This window comes from Centroberyx gerrardi, unplaced genomic scaffold, assembly GCF_048128805.1.
Source record: "Centroberyx gerrardi isolate f3 unplaced genomic scaffold, fCenGer3.hap1.cur.20231027 Scaffold_121, whole genome shotgun sequence".
Classification (NCBI taxonomy): Eukaryota; Metazoa; Chordata; class Actinopteri; order Beryciformes; family Berycidae; genus Centroberyx; species Centroberyx gerrardi.
The window spans coordinates 7,501-20,000 of NW_027605258.1; the positions used below are offsets into that span (position 1 = coordinate 7,501).

Consider the following 12,500-nt stretch of genomic DNA (forward strand, 5'->3'; position numbering starts at 1 on the left):
GTTGGGGAAACCGGCATCCATGACACTGTCACTCTCACTGAGACTGGATGTATGGGAAAGTGTGTGTCAGTACTTCATCAGTACAGAAGAACACAAACAGCAGAATAATAAATATTTAACATGGGAATCAAACCAGCAGCCTGACAGAGTCACAGCCTTGCTCTAACGCTCCTATCCTCAAAACCATAACTCATATTTTAAAAACAAGACTCTTAATTTGACCCAGACATTCCACATTAATCCATAATCTGCTTTACTTTCACATCAGCAGTCGTTTTCTAAGACAAAATCGGCTTTTTTTTCAAATGTTACAGATTTCATTTTGGATTAAAACTCGTCATATTTCACAGCAGATGTTGCGTCAATGTGGATTTCATCAATATTTTGTTGAAATACCAAAACTGGACACACTAATGGGTTTAAAAGATACATGCTTTCCCTAATGAAAAATATCTATATTAATACTATAGGGGGATTACAGTGAGTTTATGATGCTTTATGATCTCCTATAATATCTCTGTAGTATTACTATAGGGACGTATAGTGTGTCTATAGTATGTAACAGTGAGTTTATAGTGACTTTACTCATTTTTTATCTCCTTTAGCATCTCTATAATATTCCTATAGTGATTCTCAGTGTGTCTGTTGTGTGTAACAGTGAGTTTATAGTGACCTCATCATGCTTAATGGTATTATTTTCTATAGTATGTCTATAATATTCCTATAGAGACTCATAGTGTGTGTATGGTAAGTAATAGGAAGTTTACAGCGACCTTATTGTATTCCATGGTATTTTTTTTTATCTCCTATGGTACCTCTATAGTATTCCTATAGTGATTTATAGTGTGTCTATGATAATCAATAGTGACCTATATCATTTTGCTGGGATATTGATCCTTCTAGAAGTAATATAGGAGGACTGTAGCTGTTTTCCAGAGTGTAGGGAGGAGAAATTTGATTTTTTAACATTTTATTCTTCTCAGTGTCCTGTTATTAAGACAAGTTGGAGATTTTGAATGGAAATGGGATTATTTCCAGGTGAAATAAATACATAAATAAATAAATATACAGTTATAAAGAGGAACATTCATTCACACTGATGCTTCCTCCAATGATCTGCTGCATAAACTGATGCAAATGAACATTTCCACTGATTGATACCATCTCATTAACCTGTAATACGTCATCATCAGATACAGAGATCTGACCACGTGACTCCAGCGGGATTCAAACCCTCAGCCCTGCCTGACCTGCTGCCTTGCTCAAACCACATCTCACTGTTTCTGTCCAGCTGCTGCGCCTCTGATGCACAAACTATATGGAAATATGATCTTATAACACGTCAAATCTATAGTTGTTGTGGGATCAATAATCAATAATTCCACATCCTATGATTGAAGAGAACGAGAGAGAGAGAGAGAGGGCGCGTCACGTTATGTCCTCTCTCTCTCTCTCTCTCTCTCTCTCTCGCCCGGTTCCGCAGTGGTCCACCACACACACACACACACACACACACACACACGCACACACACACACACACACACACACACACGGAGGCATTCCGCTGTCAGAAAACGCCTTGTCATCTCGGCGCGAGCTGACAACCTTGAATCCCTTTATGAAACATTTTTTGAATAAAATCTAAAAAATAAAGCTATAAGCCTCACGTTAGATGATCGATTAGATGATCGATCCCAGCTGCTTATCGATACTCACTTTGTAGAAGATGAGCTTCAAGGTGCCGTAGAAACCCATGGCTGTCCGGTAAAACCCTCCCGGTCCGACACGGAACCGGAGACAGGCGGAATGAAGAAATTAATAGAAAATAAAAATTGAAATAGAATAAAATCCCGAACGGCGGCGGTCAGAAGGAGAATCTCCGCGGGCGCGTGACGTCAAGTATCCATCCAATTAATCAATCGGTTCAAAGTAGAGATCAATCAATGAAGAGTGAAACAAAATTCCTCCCGTCTGCTGCTTCTGCAAGTCCGATCTCCGTCTCTCTCTCTCTCTCTCTCTCTCTCTCTCTCTCTCTCTCTCTCTCGCTCTACCTCCACCAGGAACACGCTAGGACATGCCTCTCTGCCGCGCGCGCGAGTGTGTGTGTGTGTGTGTGTGTGTGTGGGAGAGAGAGAGAGAGAGAGAGAGAGAGGAATGCGGAGAGAGAAAAAAAGAGAGAGGGGTGGAGCCAGGTACAGTGTGTGTGTGTGTGTGTGTGTGTGTGTACGCGCGCATATGGCACATTACAATAAGGCAGATTTAGATTAAAATAAGCCAATTGTGTAAAATTATCTCATTAGAATTAATCAGGGGACAAGAAGGGAGAAGGGGTGTGTGTGTGTGTGTGTGTGTGTGTGTGTGTGTGTGTGTGTCTTGTCTTTCACAACAAGACAGATTTTAGATTAAAATAAGCCAAAAGGAATACAATTATATAGAATTAAAATGATAAATGAATGTAGTTTATTAACAAATCACATCTATCAGACCTAGAAAACACACACACATAAATAAATTATGTTAATGAGATTACTTTAGGCTATATTATTGTCTTATTTGAATCTTACTGTTATTAGCCTTATGTCCAAACACACACACACACACACACACACACACACACACAAGTTATGTGTTTGTTCCTCATCCCTTCAGTCACAAGCTGCTTCTCTGCAGTCATCAGTCCGCCCTGCAGGGGGCGCCATACCAACGAAGAAGTGGAACTAGCGAGACCGAGCGAGACATTCGAACACGGTTCTGCAGGTCTGTATCGTCGGTGTGTTCCCACTCTGAGCCAGCAGGGGGCGCAGAGCAGGAGGTTACAGACGGAACTGCAACCCCGGGAAACCTCATTCACAGGGCGGCCATTTTGAACACTGAGGGTGGGAAACTCCGCCCCGCTCTGTCCTACAAACATTTATCACTGATTCACACTGAAAAACATTTTAGAGACAATCGATCTTGAGAATCCAGAGGGACTCGGTTCACATTTTAATATATTTGACTCTTTATCTCTCCAGAGTCCAGCCTGGTAGCTAGTAGCTGAATATCTAGTAAGCTAGCTAACTAGCTAACTGCTAACTGCTAAACTCCAGCAGATGTTGTAGTTGTTGTTCCTGAGCTGTTAGTTTGAGGACTGTCGGTCCGTCTGAAGTCACTTATGAGTTGAAGTAACTCTAGTTTTATATAAATGCCAATCCTCCAGGCAGTTTCAACCCTGACTGTTAAAATGAACAATAAACTACACTGTGCTTGCTTTTATGTGATGTTGTCTTTTTATTGTCTTTCATCTTTTTAGCTAAATTTTTATCTTAATTTTATCTTGTATTTTATCCTTACTGTTTATTTTGGTTTTCATCTTACGGTTATCCCACTATTTACTTGAATGTTGCTCGTTTCCACCTCTGTCCTGTCTGAACTGAATCTGTTTATTATTGTTTCATTGCTTTTGAATTCATTTTGGGTATTCTGCTTTTATTTTGACTGTCACAGCACTCTGTTTTAAAAGTGCTATATAAATAAAGTTATTATTATTATCATTATTATTATTATTACTTTGTGAACAACCTGCATCAATCTGTATTCACTGTTTATCAGCTGGTTAAGCAGCTAACCAGCTATCAGTCCACTCTGATGCTGTTTGGATAGCAAGCTAACAGCTAAGTAGCTATCAATCCACTCTGATGCTCTGTGCTATGCTAACGTTATGCTATGCTAACGTTAGCTGCACTTTACGACAGGATCCAAAACCATGAATGTCCCGTCTATATTCTAGAATATTTTGGACTTCTCCATGTTGGTTTCTATTCGCAGGTCAAAGTTCACTAAATTGGAACTCTGTGTCAAATCGACTCACAACCAGGAGCGACTGTTGGTATTCGTCCTTCAGGTTTTCAGTTTACATCAGAGGGAGGTGAAGTGAGTTTCCACACCGGTCCGTCCGGATGTGTGTGCGCTGCTCCAAAGTGTTTTGGGTGGATTTCCCCTTTAAAAGGCAGACTGTCCCGTCCGGCTGCTCGTCCAGAAAGCTTAAAAACGGCGTCGATATCATCATCAGCGCTCCATTAGTCTGGAAAACCTCCGACACGCGGCGGGCTGAACAAATCTGCTGCTCACGCCCACATCTGCTGCATCGATCAGCTGCGATCAATAACACCATGAAGACCTGAAGACCCCGACCCTTCTGACCTTTGACCTCAGTGAGAAGACAGAGTATTTCATAACAGGGATCAATAAAGTTTCATTAAAAAATTCTAAATAAAAGAGTTGATGTATTTTAAGAGGCTGGGGGGACGGGAAACACACACACACACACACACACCCATGCACACACACACACACACACACACACACACACACACAAATATATGGAAGCACAATGACTGTTAGAGAAATTCATAGAGACACACACACTCATATTCTCACTCATTCATTCTCACAAATACACACACACACACACACACACACAATCTCTCTCTTACACACACCCACACACACACACACACACGCACACACTGTAACACATACACACACACACACACACACACGCCCAGCAGGGGGTTGTTGGGGTCACAGCTTTCTCACAGCTGACTGACCTTAAAGGTTGACACACCGAAACTCCCACAGACACACACACAGTAACACACACACACACACACACACACACACACACACACAAACACACACACACACTCGATGGTGCTGGGGGTATAATTTGGGAGGTCAGACCTTCACCTAGTGCCTGGAGTGACTAAACACACCTCTCTCTCTCTCTCTCTCTCTCTCACCTGTTCTCTCCTCTTGTTTTCTCTCTCTCTCTCCCTCGTCACCCACAGCACCCCGGGGTGTTTCCCCCCCCCTGTTCCCATGACCCGTTCTTTTCCAGATTGACCAAATGATCCCAAATAAAAACCCTAAAACTGATTCTTCTCTTCTACTTCTTCTACTTCTTCTTCTACTTCTTCTTCTACTACTGAAACTAAAATCAAACAAAGATGGTGGAATGTTTTGTTCACCTACATCTTTTAAATAAAAGAGAAGGAATTTTGAATTTATGTAAAAATATATATACAAATACAATATATACAATACAATATATATACAGATACTTTAAAAAATACTAAAACTAGAACTGAAACTAAATAAAAACTTAACTAAAACTAAACATTTGTAATATATATGTATAAATAAATAAATAAGTAGATAAATAAAAAACACTAAACTAAAACTGAACTGAAATTGAAATAAAAATGGAAAACTATATAAAAATAAAAACTAATGAAAAATCCCAAACTATAACAAATACACACACACTCATGGATCCACACACACACACACACACACACACACACACACACACACTCCTGCTTATCCCTAAACACAGCTTTTCAGCAGCTTTTCTCCCATCAGCTGTCAATCACCGCCTTGGCCCCGCCCCCTCCAGGCACAACACTCCTCTTTTATTCTGTCCATCAGCTGAGCGGAGGATCAGGTCGCCCCGTGACCTTTGACCTCTGCTAATCCTCATCTACCTCATGCTTCCATTATATCAGTTTCCACCACTCCTCCGTCCCATAATCCCCCTCTTTTCTCCCCTCCTCCTTTCTTTCCTTTCTCAGTCCTTTCCTTCCTTTCCATTCCTTCTTTCTCCCTCGTCTCTTTCCCCTCCTTTCCTTCCTTCCTCCCTTTCCTTTCCCCCCTCGTTTTCTCCTTTCCTTCCTTCCTCTTTCTCCCTTCCTTCCTCTCTTCCCTTCCTTTTCTCCCTCCTTTCCTTTCTCCCATCCTCCCTCGTTCCCTTTCATTCCTCCTTTCTTTCCTTTCTTTTCTCCTCTCCCTTGCTCCCTTTTTTCACTTCTCCCCCTTCCCTACCTTCCTTTCTTCATCCCTTCCTTCCTCCCTCCCTTTCTCCCGTCCTTCATTCTCTCTCTCCTCTGTTTTCACTTTCCTCCTTCCTCTATTGCAACACTCTCTCTCTCTTTCTGGTTCTAGTTGACATCTTTCTCTCCCTTTTCATCCCTCATCCCTCTCTTCTCCCTCTTTCCTTCCTCCTCTTTCCTCATACTTCTTTTTATTTCCTCTCCTTTCTCTCTCCCCCATCCCGTCTTCCTCTTCCCCTCCATCCCTCCTTTCTCTTGTTCTCCCTCCTCATCCTCTCCTCTATCTTTCAATTCCTTCCCGTCTCTCTCTAATCCCTCCTTCCCCCCCCCTCTCTCTGGTATGCCTTTGATGGGCCTGTAAAACTGCCTGCTAACCAGAAGAGTGTGTGTGTGTGTGTGTGTGTGTGTGTGTGTGTGTGTGTGAGAGAGAGAGTGTGTTATGTGTTAGAACAGCTGACATTCCCACACTCAAAGACTGTAGTGTGTGTGTGTGTGTGTGTGTGTGTGTGTGTGTGTGTAAATCAGTCAGTGTGTGAGAGGTGTGAGGATGGGAAAAACATGTCTAAGAGTGTGTGTTGACACATCCGCTTCTCGGAGGGAGAACGTGTGTGTGTGTGTGTGTGTGTGTGTGTGTGTGTGTGTGTGGAGCTAACTGTTGTCAGACACTGGAAACAGAGGAAACCACTTCAAAGACTGAGACAGATGTTGCCCTTGTGTGTGTGTGTGTGTGTGTGTGTGTGTGTGTGTGTGTGTGTGTGTGTGTGTGTGTGTGAGCTAGCTGGATTAGCCAACAAGTGTGTGAAGAATCAATAATGTTGAAAGAGAGAGAAGAGATGAAACCATCCATCTGCTGTAAATCCATCTTCCACACATTCTTCTCTCTCTCTCTCTCTCTCTCTCTCTCTCTCTCTCTCTACAAACTGTTAGCTAGCTAACTAGCCGGCAAACACACTGATGTTAATGTGAACATGCTAACGCTAGCTGCTGCTAGCTACGTTAGCTAGTGTGCTAATCAGATGTGTTAACAACAAGACAGTGATGTTAGCTGACCAGATACTATGGTTAGCTAGCTGCTGGTTTGTTTCCAGTGGGACAGATTAGAGAGACGCACTGCAGCAAACACTGCAACTGTACACACTGACTGGACAAGTGTGTGTGTGTGTGTGTGTGTGTGTGTGTGTGTGTGTTCATCAATAATGAATGCAGGGAGTGTTGTGGGATGTCAGGGCTAAGTGCTCATGTATATTTTAATGAGGAACAGTGTGTGTGTGTGTGTGTGTGTGTGTGTGTGTGTGTGTGTGTGTGTGTGTGTGTGTGTAAACTGCAATCGCTCCCAGGAGGGAAATTGAGATCCAAAATCATTATTAATCAGGAAGGAAGGAAGGAAAGAACAAAGGAAAGAAGGAAGGAAGGAAAGAATGAAGAAAATAAGGAAGGGAAAAAGAAAAGAAAAAGAAAGAAAGGTAAGAGAGAGAAGGAATGAAGGGATTAAGGAAAAGAAGGAGGAAGGGAAAGAAAGAAGCAAGGAAGGTAGGAAGGAATTAAGGAATGAAGGAAAGAAGGATGGAAGGAAGGAAAGAACAAAGGAAAGAAGGAAGGAAGGAAAGAATGAAGAAAATAAGGAAGGGAAAAAGAAAAGAAAAAGAAAGTAAGGTAAGAGAGAGAAGGAATGAAGGGATTAAGGAAAAGAAGGAGGAAGGAAAGAAAGAAGCAAGGAAGGTAGGAAGGAATTAAGGAATGAAGGAAAGAAGGATGGAAGGAAGGAAAGAACAAAGGAAAGAAGGAAGGAAGGAAAGAATGAAGAAAAGAAGAAAGGAAAAAAGAAAAGGAAAGGAAGGCAAGTGGTGAAGGGAGAAGGTAGGAAGGAATCAAGGAACGAAGGAAAGAAGGGTAGAAGGAATGAAAGACGAACAGAAGGAAGGAAAATATGAAAAAAGGAAAGAAGAAAGGGATCTAGAAGGACAGAAGGAAAAAAGGGGTTAAGGAAGAGAAGAAGGAAGGAAGGAAGCAAAGAATGGAGGAAAGAAGGATGGAAGGAAGGAAGGAAGGAAGGAAGGAACAAAGAAAGGAAGAAAAAGGACAAAAGGAAAGAAGGGAAGAGAGAAGGACAGAAGGACGGAAGGAGTAAAAGAAAACAGAAGAGAGAGGAAGAAAGAAAAAAAGAAAGAAAAACAGAGGGAGCGCGGGAACAACAGATTTCTTTTTAATGGCATTCTTCAAGTGTCGCCTTACACTGTAAAACTCTGTGTGTGTGTGTGTGTGTGTGTGTGTGTGTGTGTGTGTGTGTGTGTGTTTGTGTGTGTGTGTGTGTGTGTGTGTGTGTGAGAGGAGACAAGACAGCAGAACACCTGTTTCTCATTGTATCCTGCCCCGACACACACACACACACACACACACACACACACACACACACACACACACACACACACACACACACACACACACACACTCTCGGGTCTGTAGGTCAGTGGAGCAGAGCCGGCCGCTGCTTCCTGCGTCGGCCAATGAGAGAGCGGCGCTGACACGTTGCTATGGCGACAGAGGAGACAGAGTGATGAGAATGAGAGCGAGAGAGAGAGAGTTAGAGAGAGAGAGAGGGAGAGAGACAGAGAGAGTTAGAGAGTTAGATAGAGAGAGTTAGAGAGACAGAGAGAGAGAGAGAGTTAGATAGAGAGAGAGAGAGAGAGAGTTAGATAGAGAGAGAGAGTTAGAGAGACAGAGAGAGAGACAGAGAGAGAGTTAGAGAGAGAGAGTTAGATAGAGAGAGAGAGTTAGAGAGACAGAGAGAGAGTTAGAGAGAGTTAGAGAGAGAGAGAGAGAGAGAGAGACAGAGAGAGAGAGAGAGTTAGATAGAGAGAGAGAGTTAGAGAGACAGAGAGAGAGACAGAGAGAGAGTTAGAGAGAGAGAGTTAGATAGAGAGAGAGTTAGAGAGACAGAGAGAGAGTTAGAGAGAGTTAGAGAGAGAGAGAGAGAGAGAGAGACAGAGGGAGACAGAGAGAGAGAGTTAGAGAGAGAGTTAGAGAGACAGAGAGAGAGAGAGAGTTAGAGAGACAGAGGGAAAGAGAGAGAGAGTTAGAGACAGAGAGAGAGAGAGAGTTAGAGAGAGAGAGAGAGAGAGAGAGAGACAGAGACAACTCTCTGGTTTTTCAGATGTTTCTCTCCAACATGGCCGACGTTCTTCCTCAGGTTCTAGATGAGTTCTCTCTGCTGGCAGCGATGTTAAGAAGAGAACGTTCTGACTCCTCCCACTCTGTCTGTGGCTCTGTCTGTGGCTCTGTCTGTGGCTCTGTCTGTGGCTCTGTCTGTGACTCTGTCTGTGGCTCTGTCTGTGGCTCTGTCTGTGACGCTGTCTGTGGCTCTGTCTGTGGCTCTGATCTGTGACTCTGTCTGTGACTCTGTCTGTGACTCTGTCTGTGGCTCTGTCTGTGACTCTGTCTGTGGCTCTGTCTGTGGCTCTGTCTGTTTCACTTCAGCTCTTGGAGGCCGACGTTCTCTCCAAGAAAACCTTTTGTTAAGCTTCAGCAGCAAGCCTCCGTCAGCTGAAACCTGACAACTGACAGCTGTCAGTGAAATGAACTGAAGTGAACAGAGACGACAGACAGACGGATCAGAGCCGCTGCTGTCCAATTAACTTACTCTGATTATTGGCCATTATCAATATCAATAAAGGATCAATAAAGTGCCATCTTATCTTATCTTATTATTAGTGTGCATGTAAACAGAGTCACTGACAGAGCTTCCTGTGTCTGTTGTCAGACGACTGAAACACTAGAAACAAGTGATTTGATCGAGGAAGAAGAAAAAGAAGAAGCAGAAGAATAAGAATAAGAAGCAGAAGAAGAATAATAATAATAAGAAGAAGCAGAAGAAGAAGAATAAGAAGCAGAAGAAGAATAAGAAGCAGAAGAAGAAGAATAAGAAGCAGAAGAAGCAGAAGAAGAAGAATAAGAAGCAGAAGAAGAAGCAGAAGAAGAAGCAGAAGAAGCAGAAGAAGAAGAAGCAGAAGAAGAATAAGAAGCAGAAGAATAAGAATAAGAAGAAGCAGAAGAAGAAGAAGAAGCAGAAGAATAAGAATAAGAAGAAGAAGCAGAAGAAGAAGAATAAGAAGCAGAAGAAGAAGAAGAAGAAGAAGAAGAAGAAGAAGAATAAGAAGCAGAAGAAGAAGAAGAAGAAGAAGCAGAAGAAGAAAGGAGGAGAAACAGTTGAAGCCTCTGAGCAAAGCAGACGACTGAAAGGTCACAAACCGGAAGATTCCCAGGAATGCTGCGGCTCAGGGAATGTGTGTGTGTGTGTGTGTGTGTGTGTGTGTGTGTGTGTGTGTGTGTGTGCGTGTGTGTGTGTGTGTAGAGCGCTGACTCGGCGAGATCGGTGCAACGGACCAAACTGGCTGGAATACTGCCCAGCGCTGGAATGTGACGCACACACACACACACACACACACACACACACACAGTATGAAAGTGTGTTAAAGTGTGTGTGAATGAGCGAGAGAGAGAGAGAGAGAGAGAGAGAGAGAGAGAGAGAGAGAGAGACTGGGTGTGTGTGTCACATACCAGTCATTCCAGTCAGCTCTAATCTGCTTCCATTCACACCAGTCATCTGACCATAGCATGATCGCTGTGTGTGTGTGTGTGTGTGTGTGTGTGTGTGTGTGTGTGTGTGTGTGCGGGCACATGAGAGCGAGAGTGAAGTCGTGTGTATCTGAAAGAAAGTATTTTTGTGTGTAAATGTGTGTTTTGGGTGTATTATATATCATGTGTGTGTGTTTGGTGTGTGTATTGAGAGAAAGCGCTGTGTGTGTGTGTGTGTGTGTGTGTGTGTGTGTGTGTGTATTTATATAGCATTTGAGCGAATTATCAAACAGATTGACATTATCTTCTCTCTCTCTCTCTCTCAAACACACACACACACTTGATCTAAAGTGATTTATAAAGTTAAAACCTCTAAACTGAGTATTAAACAGTATAATTCCAGTCGGTGTGTGTGTGTGTGTGTGTGTGTGTGTGTGTGTCCAATCTCCTATATGTGCAGTAATTTAGAAAAACGCTCAGAGATTACAGAACATTCTGACCAGATTAGTGCCCTACTTTCTCTGTCTGTCTCTCTCTCTCTCTGTCACACACACACACACACACACACACACACATCAGCCGTCTATCACCAAAGCTGATCTCCATCAATCTGTGCAGGAATAAAGCCCCTGCAGCGCCCCTAGTGGAGACACGGAGAACTGCAGCCACACACTGACTCAAGTTAGAACAATGCAGCACTGTAGCATCTCTAATCTCTCACTGATATTCATATGATCCAATCTAAAAATAAATGCAATGTGAAATTTAAGAACCCGAACTAAGTCGTTTCTTTGTTTAGCGAGATAGTTTCCATTTCCACTTTCCAGCAAATAAAACAAATCTCCATACAAGATAAGAGTGCTCAGTCAGTATTAGTATTTCTCAGACATGCGGACTCGAGTCACAGTTTTAACTGCTTGAGACTTGACTTGATGCATGAAGAGAAGACTTGAGACTTGACTTGACTTGGGTTCTGGTGACTTGGGACTCGACTCTGACTTGTACTTTGATGACTTGAAAAGGTTTCTAAAGTCTTGACTTGAGATCTTGTGTTTGTGTAAATGACTCAGATTGAAAGTGATGAGATTTGTTCCAGCGGACGACTGAATTTAAATTCTGTTTTCTGAATTTGTATGGAATGATTGAATTTATTGAAGTTGAAACTGATTATAGAAATCAAACTCATGATGCTCTTACCAAGTTTTTATCCTATTAAAACCATATTGCATTGAAAAGTCCTAGATATTTAGTTTTCTTTAAGATATTAAATTGATACTGGACTCTTGATTTGTTCTGACTCGACTTGCTGTTCTACATTTAGACTTGAGACTTGACATTAATGACTTGGACTTGACTTGGTAATCTACATTTAGACTTGGGACTTGACTTGAGACTTGTGCCTCAAGACTTGAGACCGACTTGGGACTCGAGCGAAGCTGACTCGGTCACAGCTCTGGTATTTCTACATTATGTCTCTTGGTTTCTACAGAATAGTTAGTGTTGGTTTTCAGTCATTTAAATTTCCACTTCCATCACAAGCTGCTCTGTTCCATCAGTGTAAGACTCTGAGCTCAACTGCTTTTCCCTGAAGGTCTGAAGTGAAACCAGGCTGCTGACACCGAGGCATGTAGAGAGTCACTGTATTGATCCTTTATGTCTGATAATCAGAGCGTCGGCGTGGAAACCAGATGAGTCAGACAGACGCAGGCTGAGGTTCAAACAGCTGATCCTGTTTTCTGCTCAGAGAAGAGAAGAGGAGAACGATCCTGAGGTTTACTACACTGACTACTACAACTACTGCAGTACAAATACACTGCAGCCCGCTTACTGCAGTACAAATACACTGCAGACCGCTTCTACTGCAGTACAAATACACTGCAGCCCGCTTCTACTGCAGTACAAATACACTGCAGTCCACTTACTGCAGTACAAATACACTGCACACCGCTTCTACTGCAGTATAAATACTCTGCAGGCCGCTTCTACTGCAGCACAAATACACTGCAGCCCGCTTCTACTGCAGTACAAATACACTGCACACCGCTTCTACTGCAGTAT

The 12,500-nt window shown here is 42.6% G+C and overlaps 1 protein-coding gene across 2 annotated transcripts in view; it reads right to left on the bottom strand.

The window, feature by feature from the left end:
* LOC139917960 (uncharacterized) overlaps positions 1–12,500 on the bottom strand; it is a 27,289-nt gene that overhangs the window by 5,293 nt on the left and 9,496 nt on the right. Inside the window, exon 1 of one of the 2 annotated variants that reach the window (XR_013504222.1) lies at positions 1,717–1,846. The exons of the other annotated variant lie outside the window; for it this stretch is intronic. The gene's annotated coding sequence lies outside the window, so the exon portion shown is untranslated. Of the gene's footprint in view, positions 1–1,716; positions 1,847–12,500 lie in introns of those variants that run through there. 2 annotated transcript variants of the gene reach the window in all.